At 41.3% G+C, this 18,794-nt stretch overlaps 1 protein-coding gene across 4 annotated transcripts in view; it reads left to right on the top strand.

Moving 5' to 3' along the window:
* Positions 1-11,420: 11,420 nt before the first annotated feature.
* The window catches only part of LOC145359145 (speckle-type POZ protein), a 117,853-nt gene continuing 110,479 nt past the window's right edge, over positions 11,421-18,794 (top strand). For 2 of the 4 annotated variants that reach the window (XM_080213556.1, XM_080213562.1), the window contains exon 1: positions 11,421-11,524. The gene's annotated coding sequence lies outside the window, so the exon portion shown is untranslated. Of the gene's footprint in view, positions 11,525-11,920; positions 11,940-18,794 lie in introns of those variants that run through there. The other 2 variants (XM_080213557.1, XM_080213560.1) reach the window with 2 other exon arrangements.

Below are 18,794 nucleotides of genomic sequence, written 5' to 3'. Positions count from 1 at the left end.
TTCAATGTCTACCTCTCGCCCGCTCCAATTCCTGTGACGGACAGGATGGTAAATTTTGCCCCATTAAGCTTAAGATCAAGTTGGTATCTCTGTTGACAATTCGTGTCTAATTAGAGCAAATGTATTCAAGCTCTTAAAGCTGGGGTGGTGGGGGAGAGGGCAGTGGGGGGGACAACTAGTGGCCTTCCAGCTTCAGAGAGTCATTTAGCTTCAGTACAAAGTAAGTAACTGTGAGGTTGCCTCAACAAGAAGGAGCCATCTCAGCCACTTCATAAAACTTTACTTAAAAAGCACAAAAAGCAGTGAGGCAGGTAGTGGAGAATCCCTCCACGAAGTGGTTGCTAATGGCACCTCCACCCAGGCAAGTAAGGGTGACCTGTTGGCCTGCCAAGAGCGCTGACATCCCAGTGGTGCCATCAGTAGTATAATGGCTTTGCATAGTAAGGGTGCCACCCACAGAATGATGTAAAGTAACAAGTCAAGGGGACAGACTTGCATTGGATAGAGACATGTGTAGAGGCGAGCATGGAGACAGCTCCTGGCTTAGACCTTATATTGTACTTATGTCCAAAGCCATGAGTAGTTAATAAACAATAAGTCTTAAATGGCACAGGACTCTGAACCTCTTTGGGAGACCCACTGAATGACACACATCTTACAGCATGCTGACAGAAATTGGAACCACCCAGAACCTCACAGCAGCTGGAAAAGAAATTTTGAAACTGAAAGATTGAAAAAACAGCATTCTGACCCAACCAGAAGTGTCAGAAGCAAAGGAACAGAAAGACATTGCCTGAAAAAGGTAGAATTAAAACTTCATAAGAACATAAGAACATAAGAAATAGGAGCAGGAGTAGGCCATCTAGCCCTTCGAGCCTGCCCCGCCATTCAATAAGATCATGGCTGATCTGTCGTGGCTCAGTTCCACTTTCCCGCCCTCTCCCCATAACCCTTAATCCCTTCTCTTATCAAAAACCCATCAACCTGCTTCTTAAAAATATTTAGCGAGGCAGCCTCCACCACTTCAACGGGCAGAGAATTCCAGAGATTCACCACCCTTTGAGTGAAGAAGTTCCTCCTCAACTCCGTTCTAAACCGCCTCCCCTTTATCTTGAGGCTGTGCCCCCTAGTCCTACTGTCTTTTTTGAGCGGGAAGAGTCTCTCCACCTCTATCCTATCCATCCCATTCATCATCTTATACGTCTCAATGAGATCTCCCCTCATTCTTCTAAACTCTAACGAGTACAAGCCTAGTTTATTCAGCCTCTCCTCATAGCTCAATCCCCTCAACTCCGGTATCAGCCTAGTAAACCTCCTCTGCACTCCCTCCAGGGCCAAAATATCCTTGCGCAGGTGCGGCGCCCAAAACTGCACACAGTACTCCAGCTGCGGCCTCACCAATGCCCTATACAGCTGCAGCAAGACCTCCCTACTTTTATATTCAATCCCCCTCGCTATGAAGGCCAGCATCCCATTCGCCTTCCTGACCACCTGCTGCACCTGCAAGCTGGGTTTTTGCGATTCATGCACAAGGACCCTGAGGTCCCTCTGCACCGTCGCCTGCTGCAGTTTTTCGCCCCGTAAGTAATAGTCCTTCCTACCATTCTTCCTACCAAAGTGGACCACCTCACACTTGCCAACATTAAATTCACACTCTAGAAGAAAACTCCATTGAATTCCAGGCAAGTCCAGCTTCAAAATCTAAGGAGTGTAGAATGAGAAAACCTAGCCTCATGAGCTGAAAAAAAATGTATGTTCTTGGCCAGCACAAGTTTTGAATATGTTTTTAAGTAAGCAGCTGTCAGAATTGCTGTTTTAAAATGCATGCAAATAGCCCGAGACCCAAGCTGGCGCCTGACCATTTGGTGCTGAGCTTACTCCGAACGAAAAAGAATTTCAATTAAACAACAAACTTAAAAAACCCAGCAAAAGCTGGGAATTGGTGGTTTTACACCCAAAATTACTGAGATACTGTGGGGAAAACTCAATAAAGGTTGATCCAGCCGGCTGAAAATTTAAAATACAGAAATTGTGACCGCCATTAGTGCTCTAGCTTACCAGACCAGTTTGGACTGATCCAATGCATTTCACTTTGGAGAAATACGTATTTTAGTTACACAATTACTTCAGGTCCAGGCAAAAAAGTAAAGTTTGCCATTGGCACAAATACTAATTGGCACAAGCTTTGACAAAAGGTCATGTGGACTCGAAACATCAGCTCTTTTCTCTCCTTAAAGATTCTACCAGACCAGCTGAGATTTTCCAGCATTTTCTCTTTTGGTTTATTATTGACACATGTAGGCTCACATTAACATGGCAATGAAGTTACTGTGAAGATCTCCGAGTCTCCACACTCTGGCACCTGTTTGGGTACACTGAGGGAGAATTTAGCATAGCTAGCACGTTTTTCAGACTGTGGGAAGTAACCGGAGCACCCAGAGGAAGCCCATGCAGGCACAGTGAGAATATGCAGACTCCACGCAGACAGTGACCCAAGCTGGGAATTGAACCCAGGTCCCTGGGTGCTGTGAGGCAGTAGTGCCAACAACAATGTCACCGTGCTGCTCCAGAAAGACAGAAGTGGAAAATGTTCACACACCGCTTTGTTTGACAGCTGACCATGTTATCATGAGACAAGGAATCAATGCATCCTCAGCAAGCTTTGACAAAATTTTATAATCATTTGACAGATGCCAAATTTGAGCAGTAACAAGGTCCCTGAAAGAGTAAAGTTGAACAAATCTCTCCAACAACTGAGAGAACCCGTTTACTCCTTCATAATGAGCTGCACAAAATGGCTGAAGGCTGTGTCTAGGGTTGCCTGAAGTCAGAGCTAATCTGGGACAGAATTGTTGTTGGCTTGGTAGATGACGTACTTCAAGAAAAGGAAAATTTGATCCTTGAGAAGGTTATTTAGAGTGTCAGGCAATGCGAAATCCGTTTATTGCACTGATCCATCTTAAGAGGTGAAAGCAAGCCATGGGACACAGCAATACTCATAGTCCAGCCAGTAAAACAATTGAGGAACAGTGACACTTGTAGGGAAGGGAAGCAATAATCTAACTAACCCCTAAAGGGTGGGTAACCATGCCAGAGCTGTAAAGCCAAGTGACTCCCGCAGGCATAATCAATGTCCAGCAGTCTCCACTGTATTTTAATTGTAATTGCCCAGGACAGTTCGGAAAGCTACACAAAGCTAACACAACCAGACGCACAGATGATTGATAAAGTCAAGGCACCACTCCAAGAGGAAACAAATAATGCTGTTTGTGTGAGGTCAAGGATCAGGGATTTCTATTCTGAAAAGCAGACATTTTGGTTAATAGTCATCTCATATGGGACAGGGAGATGATCTTCTCAGACAAGAAACTATGTCTGAGAGACCTCCAGTGATGAATGACAGACCACTCTATGGGCTTGGAGGAATCAACTTCCAGTTATAGATATGATTCTGGAACCATTTGTTCATCCAGCACTGAAGATAATCCAGTTGCAAGTAATAAAAGAACTAACTTCACAAAGTAAGTCCAAAAGAATGTTTAATAAAGGAACTTCATTACACCACCACTTGGACCAAGGGTCTGCAAATGTTCCCTGCAATCCCCTTATGCTTTCTATTTGTACCGGGTCAGCTGACCCTCATAGCCTGTTTCCATTGGTTACAGTGTTACAGATTCCAATGATACAATTTGTTACATTATAACAGATTCCAATGTTATCATTGGTTGCATTATAGCATCATTAAGATGCAAACAAATTTCTGAAGTCATATATATCCTTCAAATCCAGTCGTTTTCTCTTCTGAGCAGAGATGGCTGAGTTGCCCTGAACCCTCTTAAAGTGGCAGAAAATATCAAGAAAATCTCTGTCATCAATTACACAGAACTATAAAGTTCCTGAGAATACCAACAGAAATGATACTCTCAACTGGGACCTCAGCTCTGAAGTGTCTTCACTCTTTGTAGAGCTGGTTTGCCCATTTTCTTTGCAGGTGCTAATATGCTCCTCATTGGTCAGACCAGCCAGCCACTCAGATGGTTACCTCGAGGCCTCAAGTGGAAGACAACCAAAAGATGAACCAACAGCAACCAATCTTCAGTTCCAATACCTGTTGGTTATATACCTCAAGACTCCATGACACAGACGCTGCAACCTCTGGTTAGTGTACCTGTTAGCCAGACAATGCTGGAACGTATAGACAGCCGTCAACCAACCACAGTTCAGTGAAGTAAGGAAGCAAGCTAATGAGAACATAACTGCACATAAAGTTAAACTGCAAAGGGAGCCTGTTGATAAGTCACACCCAAACAATAGGAAGAGACATCTTTCATCCCAGTGTACATGGTGGAGAACAACATGTAGGAAGAAAAACAGAATGAACATCATTAACAAGCTGTGTGCTGTCTCCCGTAAGGAACAGATAAACCAATGACCATTAACAACATCAAATGTAGAGTTGGGAAAGAATGGTTCAACTCCAAAGAGAACTAAGATCAACCAAACAAATACCAGAATGATCACATTCAAAACAATCTCCTATTCATCAAGTTTTACCCAGTAAAACAGAATTTACAGCTCCTCCAATGCTGTAAGGATAAGATGTGGAAGAATAATGAAGGCTCCAGACTGCCTGAACCTGGGGAGAAGAGATAGTCAAAGTAATGTACATACATTAGGAAAACAGGAATGCATTGTAGATTCATTGGATGAAAACTTGGATGGAGATGTAGTATAAGGATGTGGCATAGAAAGGATTAAAATGGGACTAAGTTCAGTGCCGCCTACAGTGTGATAGAAAGGAACACATGACCTGAGTCTAGAGGGCAGTCCTGTGTTGGACTGAGACATGTGCAGAAGCAAGCATGGAAACAACTCCTAGCTTAGAGCTTACACTATACATATATGTACATAGTTACAAGTGGTTAACACTAACTGTTAAATTGTACAACACTCAACTTCTTCAAGAGATTGACTGAGCTACACACATCGTTCAATATCCTGAGCTGGCCGCCATCATATTGGGGATTGGGAAACATTGGGAAAATCACAACAGGCTTCCTAAACTCAACTTTAACAAGGTTCTAACGAGCTTGATTGCCAGCGTGCCTCATGAGGGGCCACACTGGCCCCAACATTCCCTTCCTATGGGTCTTGCATAGGGAATAGCATCCTGTGGTTGCCATGCTGCCATGCCTGCATTTGTGTGGCAAAGCAAGCTCCATTCCTGCCCTAGAGGAGACCAACCAAGGTGCAGCTGAAATGGCCTAATGTTTCAACTGCTGGAGACACTATTGCTTTCTTCCCCTTTTTTTCGTTAATGGAGTGGAAAGATTATTCCCCCGATAAACCATTTATTTTATTCCACTATATCCAGTGTTTCTAAGATGTCCTATTCGTTTTATTCAGCAATGTTAAATAATTGATCAAATGTAGTACAATTTTGAATTTTCTGGTATGAGTATGAACATTACTTTACAGTGACTGAAACAATAAAATTCTGTTCTTATTACATTGGATTCCAAGGTACTTACAAGTACTTTGGAAATCACATTCTGTAATTTTTCCATGAAAACTGTAAACCAAGGTTTGATGATTGGTAATTCGAATGAGACAAAAGAATTAGACGCTGTCTAACATAATTACAGAAAATTCATTCATGAGGAAGAATGTTGAGAAGTGAACCGTTCCTGTCACTAGGGTGGCACGGTGGCTCAGTGGTTAGCACTGCTGCCTCACGGCGCCAAGATCCCAGGTTCAATTCTGGCTTCAGGTCACTGTCTCTGTGGAGTTTGCACGTTCTCCCTGTGTCTCTGCGGGTTTCCTCTCACAGCCCAAAGGTGGGTTAGGTTTATTGGTCATGCTAAGTTTCTCCTCAGTGTAAGAGGGATTAGCAGCGTAAATGCGTAGGATTATAGGGATAGAGCCTGGTTGGGATTGTTGCTGGTGCAGGCTTGATGGGCTGAATGGCCTCCTTCTGTACTGCAGGGATTTTATGGTATTCCTGCTGTTGAAAATGCTTTCTCTGGCTTTCAACTGGGTAAAAAGGCTGCCTAAAATTAAACATTTACAGGCCTACATTCCAGCCTGCTTTACACAATGCACAAAATGATGGAACTGGTAGTTCCTCAGCACAGAATGTGCAAAAAGCTTCAGCGGGCATTTAATTTCCATTCAGCTGAAGGCTGCTTTCAAATCTGTCATGCTGTTGACACCAAAGGACATGGCAAACAGCTTGCATTGCAATATATACATGTAACATTTCTGTCACTGTGTTTCCACTGAGCAAATTGGTGGAAAAGCATAATAAGTGCAGAGGTGGGAATAGTCCTGAGATTCGGTAAGACCTCTTTGGGCGGCGTGATGGTGCAGTGGTTAGCACTGCTGCCTCACAGCACCGGAGACCCAGGTTCAATTCTGGCCTCGGGTGACAGCCTGTGTGGAGTTTGCACTTTCTTCCCATATCTGCATGGGTTTCCTCCCACGCTCCAAAGATGTGCAGGTTAGGTAGATTGGCCATGTTAAATTGCCCCTTAGTGTCAGGGGGATTAGCAGGGTAAATAAGTGAGATTACGGGGACAGGCCCTGGGTGGAATTGTGGTCGGTGCCGACTCAATGGGCTGAATGGCCTCTTTCTGCACTATAGAGATTTCTATGATCACTCTGGCTTTACCTTCCCTACATCATAGAAGCTTGCATTAACAAGGATAGCCCTCTTCTAAGAGTTATGAACAGGAATTTCTGGGTTTCCAGTTTAAGTTTGTTTTCTTTTGTTATATTCTATTGTGTTCTTGAAGCAGAGAAGTAGCTTTCAGATACTGCATTTTTGAGAAGCATGTATAGTGACAGATATTTGACTAACTTGCAGCCAGTGTATCAGTAACTGTAGATGTAGTGATATTGCACAGCGAGGGTGTGTTGGAAAGATTTCTCTTTGAAGTTCTTTGTTACAAATTGCATTTCTGAATGAGATAGCCTCTTGGGTTTAGTATCAGGTCTCATTACATTATATCTCATTACAAAATAGCATGATCTAAAATAATGAAGTCCCAGATTGTGTACCAGATACTGTGACCTTACATATGCTGGAGAAGGGAATTTCATATTAGCCAGTGAAATTCACAGACAGATGTAGTCTTGTTGGAGACAGGTTAGCGAGAAGGGGTTAAGTGTAATGGTAAGGTCAGAAGGTTAGAGCATAAGCTGGGAATCCATAAGTTAGCAAAAGTATGGATTAGAAACTTTCAAGTTTTTGAGACAAATATTGTAACTCTATAGTGGGATACATTGTCCAGACATAAGATAATGCATTCTTAGGGCCCAGGAATCATGTATCTTTCTGTCCTGGTGATGTGCCTGTGGGAAAGATCCATCTATGGAAAGCATCCATAGTTGCATAGCAACCAGGAAATGGGTTTAGCCAAGATGTCCGAATTGAATAGACTAATGAGATATCATTGTACTGATTGGCAGAATTGCAATTGACTGAGGTACTTTGTCAAAAACTGGACTGACATGTGAACACTAAATGAAATTGATTTTAAGCTAATGAAAAGGCGTATTTTAGATAACAGAAAGGTATAATCGTTCTGTATTTTGGCTGAGTGCCTCAGATCTTTGGAGAGGTTTTGGAACTCTGAATCTGAGCTGTTTAACCATTTGAGCGTCTCCATAATGGCTGTACGTTTATGTTTTGTTTGACCTGTATGATTTTTGCATCTTTTAAATAAATTTTGTTACGTCTTTTGAATAGGGACTTTGCCTTTTGCGAGTTTTTGAATGGCGTCTAAGTTTTTAGACATAAATTGGCCACCCTTTAAAAATTCCCCACATCAGTCTTTTACCCCATGTACTGTCTCCCATCTTTGGAAAGATGAATCAGTAACCGTTTCAATGGATTGAGACGTCTCACTGTTCCCCAGCTTGGAAGTCTGGGGATTAGCCATTGGAGACACCAATTCTATCTACATCTGCCCTCTCTGGTGTGAATTTGTGGCAGCTGTCCTTGGACTCCCCTGAATAATGTCAATTCATTATAAAACATGTGAATTGGTAAACCCACAATGTCTCAAACTAATATAGTATGTTGGAACACCTCTCTGACAGATGTCTGTTTTTGGCTGTTGTAAGAATGTACTTTCTCAGGGACATTGTGAGTTTGATGGCTCTGATCCCTAATGTGCTGAATTAATAGCCACGTCTTAATGTAAATTTTCCCTGAAATTCCACAAAAATATTTCAATGTGATCATTTCAAATATTGATATTAGTTTGGCTGTACATCATACTGCTGCATGGCCATGCACATTGACCATTTGATGGGCTTTAGGATTGTGTAAAAGGTCTTTGGGGGAGTTTGTAATAAAAGCAACTAGTTCAGAGAACATCTTTTCAGGTAGATTCTTCTTAGAGCAAGGTGTCATTAAGAACAAAGAACAGCGCAGCACAGGAATAGGCCCTTCGGCCCTCCAAGTCTGTGCCGATCATATTGTCCTACCTAGACCAGCTGCTTATATCCCTCTACTCCCCGTTTGTTCATATGCCTATCAAGATAACTCTTAAATGTGGCTAACATATCTGCCACAACCTCCTTACTTGGCAATGCATTCCAGGCCCCCACCATCATCTCTGTAAAAAACTTCCCCCGCACATCTCCAGTGAACTTTCCCCTTTTATCTTGAACTTTTGCCCACTTGTAATTGTAAATTCTGCCCTGGGAAATACTTCCAACTGTTCACCCTATCTATACCCCTCATAATTTTATCAACTTCTATCAGGTCGCCCCTCAGCCGCCGTCTTTCCAGGGAGAACGATCCCAGTTAATTCAACCTCTTCTCATAGCTAATATCCTCCACACCAGACAACATCCTGGTAAACCTTTTCTGCACTCTCTCCAAAGCCTCCATGTCCTTCTGGTAGTGTGGTGAGCAGAATTGAACACGGTATTCCAAATGTGGCCTAACCAATGTTTTATATAATTGTAACATAATTTGACAACTTTTATACTTGATACCCCATCCGATAAAGGCAAGCATGCCATATGCTTTCTTCACCACCTTTTCCATCTGTGCTGCCACTTTGAAGGATCTGTGGATCTGTATTCCCAGGGTCTCTCTGTGTGTCTATGCTCCTGATGGTTCTGCCATTTATTTTATATCTCCCACCTGAATTGGAGCTATCAAAATGTATCACCTTGCATTTGTCTGAATTAGTCTGATATCTTGGAATTGGTGAATAATTTGGCTGTGTATTTGAAGCTTGATCTCACCTTGTCAGTTATTTCCTGCAATATGTTTCAGCTGATTCATATCTGGGGAGAAAGCCCTTCAATGTCAGTCAGGAGAACCTGCCTTTGTAACAGCATCTCAAGGGTGCCAGCCATGAATATGCCCTTTATAATGTCATGAATCTTCCATTGAACAAAATAGCATCAAAGCTTGTTCCTTTTGCTAATTTCACATCAGATTGCTTTAAATAGCTTTAAAGTGTTGCAGTACTGCTTTGAATTCACTGGTCAGTTTGGTCATAGATTCTGAAAGAACTGACATTTAAAAGTAAATAATAAAAAACAAAAGATGCTGGAGAGGTTCAGCAGGTCTGTGTAGCATCTGTGTAGCATCTGTGGGGAGACCCCAAAGAAGACTCCATGGTATTCTGCTTTTACTTACAGTTGATAGCTTATAGTAAATTGAATTTGGGGCTGGGATCTCCCAAATCACATTGTTCCTGCTTGACTAGTGCTCAGCCAAGAATTTCTATTTTAATACTGCAGACACTTGCAGCTTTAATATTATTCGCATTAAATGTCATAATGTCCGTTTTTTGTTAAATCAAGGGATGTGGCTGGTTAGGCTTGCACTTACTGTCCATTCCTCATTGCCCTTGAGGTAATGGTCGTGTCTTGCATTCTTGAACCACTGCAGTCCAAGTAGTAGGACTGGAACCATTGACATTAGTTTGTGTTCAGGAAATAATGAAGGGTGCATGGTTTAGGAATAAGTGAGTGGATGAGGATTTCACTTTTTTAAAAAAACTCAGATATTCACACTCAGAATTACAATAGGCTCCAGGATACTGTTCTGGGGACCTAGGTTCCAGTCCCATGATGGCAGTTAGGAGAATTCGATTTCAATAAAATATATCTGGAATTAAGAATCTGCTAATGACCATGAAACCATTGTCGATTACCAGAAAAATCCATCTGGTTCACTAATGACCTTTAGGAAGGAAATCTGCCATCCTTACCTGGTCTGAGCTACGTGTGATTCCAGAGCCACAGCAATGTGGTTGACTGTCAACTGCTTTCAGGAACTAGGGATGGGCAATAAATGCTGGCCAGCCAGCAACAACCATGTCCCATGAATGAATAAAAAAAGTCAAATACACACATCAAAACAGATGTCAAAAATCAAACCTTTCTAGGGCCATACCTGCATAGAAAATGATGATACAAGAAGAAAGTTGTTCATCTTAAGTTTATTTGTGTTGCTAGTAGGTTTACGTTAACAGTGCAATGAAATTACTGTGAAAATCCCCTAGTTGCCACACCCTGGCGGCTGTTTGAGTACACTGAGGGAGAATTTAGCATGGCCAAAGCACTTAACCAGCACATCTTTTGGACTGTGGGAGGAAGCCAGACCACTTGGAGGAAACCCAGGCAGACACAGTGAGAACATGCAGACTCTGCACAGACAGTGACCCAAGCCAGGAATTAAATGTGTGTCCCAAGCACTGTGAGGCAGCAGTGCTGTCCACTGTGCCATCACGCTGCCCAAGTTGTGGAGAGAAAAGCAATGTTTCAATCCACGACCTTTCATCTGATTTTTTAAAAAATTTTGTTTTTATTCCAATTCAATCAAATCAAGTCCAATTCAGCGTCTCAACAAGTTGAGACAGATCTGATCCAAGCTGACAAAACAGGGCTCTCACCTCCTGTCTTGGGCTTGATCTACATGATCCAAGCTGATTGGAGCAAGCATTGCACCTCCTCCAAGACTTGATCTCATTTGCATCTTAGCCAAAAGGCCGAGATGCCGCTTTTAAGTTAAAATGTAACCCAATGACTTCAACCAAGCGCGGCACGTCAATACCAGACTTGATCTTAGCCTAAAAATGTCAGTACACTCGAATTCATTTTGCACATCACTTCCTGTTGCTAAGCATGCTTTGGTGTGAACATATGCAGTTTGTTTAAAACATTGTGACAATGAGTTTTGCTACATTGCACTGAGTTGCGCCTTTACTTTTCGCCTTTATCAATGATGGCGGCCCCCTCGCTTCAATTAGACACAGTGGGGGTAAGGCGCGTGCGCCTGATTAAAACAGGGCAGCATTGCGACGCAGGCGGCCCGTCGGCGCCTGCGCAGCCGCAGTGAGTGGAGGGTGACGCCATTTCCGGCGGGGCGGTCGCGGGTCCCGGATGGGAGGCCAGACGTTCGGTTAACTCGTGAGCTCCCGGCTCGAGAGGTCGGCGGGGGGCTGGGTAGTGGGGGATGGTGGCGAAGCCCACGGCAGAGCGGCCAGAGTCTGTGAGTATGTCAGTGGGAGAGAGAGAGAAGGATGGAAATAATAAACGGGACGGGGGTTTTGATTTAAAATGGGGCGGGTAGCGGTGGTGGGGATTTCCGCCGTCCCTTCCCGCAGGCTGCTGCAGTCCCGCAGGCCGCGCCGCCAGTCCCCTCAGCGCTTCACCAACTTTCCCCTCGCAACCCTCCCCTCCCCAGTACCCAACATCCACCCCAGGGGAGTAGGCCGAGATCAGTTCCAGGGACTGGATCCACCGGCCTCACTTAATGTCTTGGAAGCATCTGGAACGGCTCTTGCCATTAAAAGTGACTTGTCGGTTTATGTACCTTTTTTGTTCCATAAAAGGAAGGGCAACCTTTCAGTCTGCCTGATCGCATTAAATGCCTGAGTGTGTATGTGTGTGTGTGTAGGGGGATGGTAAGTAAAGACCGTTTCCCCCACTCTAAAGTATTGGTGTAAAGTTTGGCGTAGTAAAGATAAGTTTGCCGTCTTTATCTGGCCGTTTCTCGTCTAAAGTGCATTTGACGCAGCTTTTTTTCACTAGAATTGGGGCTGCTGAATCTGTGCTGTGACTCCTGAGGTCACTAACTCCTGTGATGTCACAGCAGTTCCCCTTAAATCAGGCCAAGATAGTGTAACTGCCATCAGAGCATCACAATTCCAGTTGCTTTTAACTGTTGGAATACAGTGGTGGCTCTTTATCTTCAGTCCAGCAACTAAAACAGGAACCCTGGTGAGCTTCACTCCTGAGTTTATCAGTGGTAATCTTGACTGTTGCTGCTTTTCCATTAGTCTCATTAGCTCATCTTCACTGCTAGAAGTGTTGCTTTCTTACGATTTCATTGGTCAGTAGAAATCATGAATTTTGCTCCCTCTTCAGTTCACAAGATGCTGGGCCACTGGTAAAGATGGATTAAGTTAGGCTGAGGATGTGACAGGCCTTGGCTTGTGCAGCAGTGTTGATGTAATATTTGTAGTTTTTTTGGGGGGGATGGGAAATGACAGCTGCTCTGTCATTATTAGTAGTGTAACATCACTGAGTCACTTAAGCAGAATCTTCTTATGCCAGAATCATCTTATGACAATCAAAGGTTTATTTTGTTGAGCAGGAAGGGAAAAGAAATTAAGTGGCAACAGAATAAAGGAGAGTGGTAGACATTGTGGCAATCTGAGGGCAAGGGATGCAGCCCAGCTTCGTTCCTGCAAGCTATATAGAGTGAAATAGGTCAGCATTTTTATTCAAAAGTGCATTTTTTTTTGCATTCAGTTCCTGACTTCGTTTAGGTTGACTGTGAGTTCAATTGAATCATTCTGATTTGTGAAAATGTGCAGTAAGTCTTGTTAGGTGTCAGAATTAGAATTTTTGCACTTTGCAGACATCTTTATTGCAGTGAAGGATTGAATCAGTAACTTAAGCTAAGTCATCTTTCCTATGCTATTATTACATATGACAACACTTGGTGTGGAGTGTTTCTTTTAAAAGGTCAATCAATTTTTAAAATCAATTTAGATTAATCTTCCTCTTTCCCTATTCCTGTTCATAATTCCTGTATCCAAAACTGCTGGCTCACAGCAAACGATTTGGTTTTAAAATTCCACTGCAATTCAGTTAATACCAAAAAAATCATTTGTTCAGCTGTGGAGGTCTTCATGCAGCTGTATTTTTCATACTGCTGTTCTGAATTGGAACAATAATAATGCTGATGTGCATGTTTATGTAAGATGAAGTGATTTGATTTGCTAATGTGGTACTTGATGCTTTGGGATTGTGAACTTGTTGTGTCCTGGACAGCCATATTTAGGAAATGATTGTAATATTCATTGTTCCTAAAATCATAACTTTCTAGTCCAAAATTTAAACCAGATAAACGTAACCAGCTTTTGCATTGGTTACTTTAAAACATTTTTTTAAGCATTGCTCCATAGCAGTGATTTAAATTTGTAGAGTATCAACCAATAAATGAGAAATAAAAGCTGCTTGAAGCCAAGTACTGTATTGAGAAAAGGGACGGCACTTTATTGTGGAAGTTATTAATCAATGACTTTCAAAATATGGATTATTTGCAATTTTTTCTCAGCAGGCATACTTTTCTTTTTAAATATATAATCTTAACAGTGTCTGAGCAATGACCATTTATTTCGTGAAAGTTCACCCCTCTCTTATATTGTCACAGCTGAGTATTCAACTGCATTTGGAATACTTTAATGTCCATGACTCTTTTAATTCAAAATGTTAGATATTGTGCAGAGATTATGAACACTGTCACTGCCAAAACATTTAAGGATTGGAAATAATGGTAGGAAAACAGCACTGCTTTGTTGGTTTAATAAAAAGCCTGATTGCAAGCCATGACCATCTAAAATACGAAGTATTGCATATCAAAAAAGTGACTCATGATTGAACTTGAAGTCCAAAAACAATGTCATTTAAATAATTACTTAAAACAGGAGATTTTCCTTCCTTCTGATTCTGTGATAAATGCACTACCCTGTGTGACCTTCATTGAGAGGAAAAGAGAATTCTGGATTTAATTCCTGGTTTGTGCTAAGTCAGCTGATCCCTGAGCTTTCCATTCCTAACTGATACTTTGGTGAATTTTTTTTCTGCTGGTGATCAGAAATAAGATTGGACTGGTGTGATGCCCCTGATGGTGAAACAACCCGTCAATCACAATCACCACCTAGGGTCACATTTGAAGAGTTATTTTGGTGATGACCAGTGGCATCAACAGAATATGAGACAGTCTGTTAAAGCTATGGCAAACATCCATCATGAAAGATGATGATTTAAGTACCAAAGCAGTTGTAACATTGAGATGTCTGAAGTGTTCAATTGTTGTGACTAAGTCACAGGACCAGATTATGAAGCTTGCAGATTTATTAATTTTTGAAGTTGGATGTGCTTTCCTGTTTGATATTTTATTTTTCCTCTTAGTCACCACTCTTGGGTCCCCAATGCAGCACAGCCCTCAAATGTGGTCTGGTGTTAGCCATGTTTTTCCAGCATTCAGTGTCGACATTAAGTTTTCATATATTTTTTCAAGTTTCCATAAGCTGAGTCTATGTCAGATCAATGGCCTTGAAGCTTCTTTGAGTTCTTCGTACAAAGGATTCCTATTTCCGATTTCAATTTAGATGATGAAGCCACCACCGGCGGCATCTATATTTCAGTAATATTATTCAGCTTAGTGGTTTGTTTCCTCAGTGAAGCCATGTGGATTTTTATTGTCCCATTTAGTGTGGTAGATACAGTGTTGTAGAATGAGTTTGTCCATTCATGTTCACTTTAGTTGGTTCAGTTCTTGCTGTTACATAGCAATGAGCTTAGAACTGGTTTTTGATTGAACATCAAGATGCGGGTTGATAATTTTCTAATATCTCAGGCACGGTTAGTTAGTGAGCTGAGTGGGTTGTTTTTCTGATGCCAGAATTTAGCTGGTCATCGAGGGATAAATTATTCAGTGCATTAATTCAAAGTCGCCAAACCTGTGTGCAGTCTCTAGCAACCATTACTTCTGTGTGATATGCCAGTCTGGTACAATCCATCCATGATGATATAAAGGCTGTGACTCAGTACAATGATGGTCAATATGAAAGTTGAAATCTGTAATGATATTATTGAGGAAGGTGTTTTTACATGACCACCCTTTGGTCATTTTTGGTTGCTTCACTGTGCTTTCTCATCACGCACCAAAGATAGATTATTCCTTACAAGATCAGATGGATAACTCTTCAATTCCACACAGAACTTGACGAGTAGAGAAAAATGAGTAACTGTAAACTTGAAATTCAACACTGGGTTATATGGGTGCTTACATAAATTGCACCCTTTAAATCATTGTAACCACTAGGATTTTTGGCGTCCATCCTCTGTTGCCTCGGTATTAAATACAGGGGCCAAACACAAGGAGCCCCTAAAATAGGTGTACAGGAAGGATTATCAACCTCGGAAACAAAAGATGGAACAGCCTCAGGCCAGTTCTGGAACTTGGAAGTAAAGTGCTTACCTTCATCACCCTCCTGTTGTCATCAGATCCAGCAGGTAATCCAAAATCTGGCTTGGTCTTGGTCCATAGATGCTGTATTTTGAATATTGAATCTGCTGCATGCCTAACTTCAAAATGTGAAACCAATCATCTGTTGATCAGTGGATTTGTTTTTGATTACAACACTGCCTTTGTTCCAGCCAGTAAAGCAGAGTTAGCCACAATTCATTAGGTTCTTTAACTAGCTTCCATTTATACTGACCAACAATCCAGAGGAAGTTTTGATCACCATTTTAACAAATTATGGAAAAAATTGAAGACCCACCTTCCAGGGACAATCAGCATTCGAACCTTTCGAATACATGCCTAGCTATAATGCATTTAAGAGAAATAATTAGATTTATGTAGTAAAAGCAAATTACTGTGGCTGCTGTAAATCTGAAATAAAAAGCAGAAAATATTCAAGCTCAGAAGGTCTGGCAGCATTGGTGGAGAGAAATAGTGTTAACATTTTGAGACCATATGACTCTGTTTGAAGAGGTGGCACTGTCATGGCACAGTGGTTAGCACTGCTGCCTCTCAGCGCCAGGGACCCAGTTTGGGTCTATCTATGGAGTTTGAACATTCTCTCCGTGTCTGTGTGGGGATGCTCCAGTTTCCTCCTACAGTCTGAAAGATGTGCTGGTTAGGTGCATTGACCTGAACAAGTGCTGCTGGAGTGTGACAACTAGGGGAATTTCACAGCAACTTCATTGAAGTGTTAATGTAAGCTTGTGATTAATAAATAAACTTTACAGTCAGTGGCCTAAAAAAAGGTAGATTACTTGATGGCTTACCAGATCTGACAGTGTAAGATGATTGATATCACCAGAAATAGTTGTTTAACATTGGTTGCTAATGCATTGATATCATTTTAATTAATAGTCTTGATACCTGCATCAAGTTAGTTCCCAAATTCAGATTCATTGTTTTAAAAGTGTAGAATGAGTAACAAGTTTCAATTTCGTTGAAACTCATTTAAAAATTAGTTCAATTAGAAAAATTCTTTAATAGTTGCGACTGATGTGGCTAGCTAATATGCATATGTATTTGCTATCCTGTCAACCATGATGTTTAAGCAAGTTTTCATTGCTGGGTTAAAGCTTTTGACTAGCTGTTGGTTATTCAACAGTAGGATCAGAGAGATGGAAATTCTCCTCCACTCCAATTCCGTATTGTCAGATCTGCTACCTACTTGCTTTCATAAATTTTAGCAATAATCATGTCCTAGCCATTTTTAGCAGATTAATTTGGCATCTATTTTCCATGTACTGAACTGTACCATTTTAATATAAATGGCAGATGTATTCTTCTGGTGTATGCTAGAAACTTACTGTGAAAAAGATGGAGTTGAGCAGGAACAACATTGTCTGCGTTGAGATGGAAAATGAACCAATGTTTGGGAAGCTTTTAAATGTTCTGAATAGGAAGTAGGATTTTGGTTTTAAACCTAAAATAAAAGCAAGCAATTCATTGACCCCCTCACTGACAGGCTTAGTGATGGAAATTTTTTTTGTATTGTGTTGGTGGATTTGCTAGTAGCAATTTTTTTCAAATTTTTCACCCCATCAAAAGAATTTCCACTTCACTAAATGTTTTTTGTGTTTTGGATTATGACTGGAATGCTCAGTAGCAAGTACCTGCAGTAATCTATACTTGTAGGCAGCTGCTGGATAATAAATTCTCTGAGCAAATTGTGTAATACGCAGATGGTGATGGAGCAGGGGGATAAAATCTATTGAGGGGTTTGGATGACAAACACGGCTCTGTGATGACAGTTACTGGGGGATTAAATTTGGGACATTACAAGTTTATCTGTAATGAATTACAGGGAAGTAACATTCATTTTTATATGATGAAATAATCTACTTGAGGGGTTCAAATTAAATCCGAAACCACAAAAGTGTCATCTGAATCTCAAGTTTACTTGCAGTCACCGTATCTTCAAATTGTGTCTTTTCCTATGGCTGTGATGCAGTCTATTTATCAGGCTTTTCAGTGTAATGGATTTGGGGACGGTCAGAAGGTGATAGTTATTTTAATGACATACGAAGACATTCTGCAGTTAATCAGGTGATGGGGCTTGTACCAGTTGGTTATTAGAAAGTTTATAATTGTGAACTGTTGTGCTGTACCAACCTTGCCAGGCAGCTGAGCAGCAGTAGCATTAGACTCCAAACTGAAAGATTGGTCCAGAGGCAGAAGGAACAATAGAAATGAGCGCAAATTTCATCTGAAAGGAACATCAGACCTGATACTGGCTAATTCACTCATTCAACATATAATTTGCTCACTCGTGCCTGCTTGCTTTAGCAGCTGGCTCTTTTCCTTCCTTGCACTTGTGATTTCAAGTCTGTCTTATGATATCCTGTATTTATCAGAATTTTCAATATTCATTTTATCTCTTGCTCCATAGATGGAAATTCCAGGAATTTCACTGCCATCACCTTGAATTCGAAGGAAAGTCTTGAGTGTGTAACATTTAATTACTATTAGCACAGCCTGTAATGTTCATAGTTATTTTCACAACAGACTCCCACTGTGTACTTGTTCTGTGTGCATAGGTACAAGCACAGTGGTGTTTTTGTAGGGAACAAATGGAGTACTTCCACTAAAAGTACTGGAATTGCCCCTAATAGTAACCAAATTCACTCGTATGAATTTTGTGTTGTTTGAACCTTTCTTATCCTCAAGTTAGATCTGAGATGTTTTATCATCTCTGCCTTAAGAGTTCTAATGACATGCCTGTTCCAGTTGGTTTCCATTCTTGCCTCACGATTATTTGTAATGCTTTGTAGAGGAAGTCAAATTTGCTGTCCTAAGTAGTTGGAGCACTGCTACGAGTCCTTTGTAAATCTGTATAGTTGTTGAAGGTTCTGGACAACATATTGGCTTCAGTGACTTATTTACAGCTTTCATGTTTAAAATCATTGAGGATGTATTTCTACAGTTGATTGGTTGCCAGGGAACCCACTATATAAATTGAGCCTTTACTACAGGAGCAAGCATTTTAGTACGTGCTTCTGTCATATGCACCTTTAGAGGAGCTGTTTGTTAAATTATTGGTTTGGGAATAACTTTTTTGGGCACTTTCTATACCGAGTTGTTCATTCTCGGCCTTGATTTTAATTATTTTACATCTGAGATGTGAATTAAATTCCCATGGTGCCTCTTGTGCAGCAGGGTACCTCAATCCCAACTTGCTTCACTGTTGACACAGTGGCCTCTGAGTCAAAGTTGTGTTCCA

Source organism: Carcharhinus amblyrhynchos, chromosome 27 (genome assembly GCF_965287045.1).
Source record: "Carcharhinus amblyrhynchos chromosome 27, sCarAmb.v2.hapA, whole genome shotgun sequence".
NCBI lineage: Eukaryota > Metazoa > Chordata > Chondrichthyes > Carcharhiniformes > Carcharhinidae > Carcharhinus > Carcharhinus amblyrhynchos.
The sequence above is the reverse complement of the archived record's forward strand: the minus strand, read 5'-3'. Positions and strand labels throughout refer to the sequence as shown.